Source organism: Triticum dicoccoides, chromosome 7A (assembly GCF_002162155.2).
Source record: "Triticum dicoccoides isolate Atlit2015 ecotype Zavitan chromosome 7A, WEW_v2.0, whole genome shotgun sequence".
Taxonomy (NCBI): domain Eukaryota; kingdom Viridiplantae; phylum Streptophyta; class Magnoliopsida; order Poales; family Poaceae; genus Triticum; species Triticum dicoccoides.
This window is the reverse complement of record NC_041392.1, coordinates 582,018,153-582,020,335: the sequence shown is the minus strand read 5'-3', so window position 1 is coordinate 582,020,335 and position 2,183 is coordinate 582,018,153.

Below are 2,183 nucleotides of genomic sequence, written 5' to 3'. Positions count from 1 at the left end.
GAGGAGGGCTGCTGGCGGAGGAGGGAGGAGGGGGCGGCCGCAGGCGAAGGGAGGAGGGCACGGTGGGAGGAGGAGGGTGGAGGGCACGGTGGGAGGAGGAGGGACGGAAGGAGGGAGTACCTCGGTGGCGGACGGACGACGGCGGCGGCGGCGGCAACGAACGACAATGGTTATCGGCGCAGGCGAGAGTGACTGAGAGGGTGAGAGAGAGGGTCGGCCGCATGGTGATAAGGTAGGGTTAGTAGTAGCGCGGGTATGAAAAAGCGCTACAGGTAAGGAGAATAGCTGTAGTGCGGTACGGTGTAAGGCGCTACTGCTATAACTAGCTGGACGGCGAGGTCATGGCAATTAGAGCAGTAGCGCGGCTTAGAGATGACGCGCTGTTGCTATTTTTCTTTCAGCAGCGCGTTTTTCTGGCACGCGTTGTTGCTAAATAGCAGTAGCGTCGTATTTTGAAGAGCGCTGCTGGTAATATTCTGTGTATAAGGTTTTCCCTAGTAGTGTTATAAGATGATCCCTTACTAAAATTTCAAGGTATAAGTGTTCTCCCTGAATATGCACCTATCGGCGTTCTGGGAACGGGGGTCCCCAGACTTGCCTGCCTGCGGCCCGCGGCGTGGCTGAGCCAGCAGGCCGTACGGCCCATCTTCACCAACAAAGTATCCAAGACCCTCGCGAGGGGCCAAGCCTCGCGAGGCGGACGACGCAAGACCTCCTCTGGAGTAGCCTAGCTAGGCAGGATCACGAGGAGCGGAGATATCAAGGCGAGGCGAACCTAACGAGGCTCTCGTGACGTGAGCCAAGACGATCGACACCAGGCGGGCGCAAGGCGGGCGCCAGTGCACGCAGCGTCCTTGTTTCCCCTTTGGTGCAAAGGAGGCAAGCGCAGCCGCGGAGTACCGAGGCCTCAGGCAAAGGTTGCCATTTCGGTGCAACAAGACCAAGACCATGGACTGCAAGACGGAGGTCGTGGAACCCAAGACGGCGTCACCACCAGAGCTTTGTGCAGGCGAAGACCGCTTTTGTCTGGATAGCTTGTACTAGATGTCCATTTCAAATTAGCCCGCCATTGTTGGCTCCCTTCCCGCTCGATATTTGAGAAGAGGACCAGGGTCTCTATAAATAGGACTAGCCACCACCATAGGAGGGGGAGACGAGACTAGAGAGAAAGAGAAAGGGAGGACGAGACTAGAGAGAAAGAGAAAAAGAGGAGGAGACTAGAGAGAGGAGAGTTCACATCAGGTCGAGAGAGACACCACAAGTCTGAAAGCATAAGAACACCTCAACCTCAGGAGGCTGTTCTTCCCTTGTATTGTTCATCATCAGCGCAAGAGACAATCCACCACCACCACACTAGAGTAGGGTATTACACCACAACGGTGGCCCTAACCAGTATAAACCCCGTGTCTTTTTGTGTTGTGAGTTCGTCGAGTTCGTCCTCAAGATCTAGCGAGCTAGAGCGTTGATCGGCAGGAGGGAAAGACTTCGTGCGCACCCCAGTGTTCGAACCTTAAGGGTTTGTCGGAACCCCACATCCGACATTTGGCGCGCTAGGTAGGGGTGCGCCGGAGCTTCTTCTCCGCCAATCAACTCTTCGATGTTCACCGGCTACGATGTATGGCGACCCAAGGGCCAGATCTGGCCACTGGGCAGCCTGGCCGACCCGGACGGTGCCGCCTGCCCATGAAGATCTCGACCTCGCACCCCAAGCAGCGCGGGTGCCACCAAGCTCCGCCGGGCATGGACAGCGCGGCCAGGCATCATCCACCCTCACCCCGCGGCAAGCACGAGCCGCGGCGAGAGCAGCGAGTCACGCCGCCGCAACAGCGCCGCACTCACGGTGGGAGCAAGCGAACGTGCGGGCGGCACTCACAGTGGCAAGGGAGCTGCTATGATGCAGGCTGATGGAGAGCGGCCGGGACACGCTACTTGAGCGTGTTGCTGAGCTGCTCAACGCAGCGGCGTCGGGAGCGCCACCCTTCTGCTATCGACTTCCCCCCAGGTCAATGCAGGGTCGTGCGGCGAGCCTCACCACATCTGCGCGCCATCGACTACGCCCGGGGTCTACGTCAACATCAGCACGGCTGGTGACGTAGGGGGCTCCAACCATGCTGCCCTCGACAAGCACGAGCACAAGCGTCACCCCTATGGTCCCGGCCGGATGCCATATAATCATCCCCAGG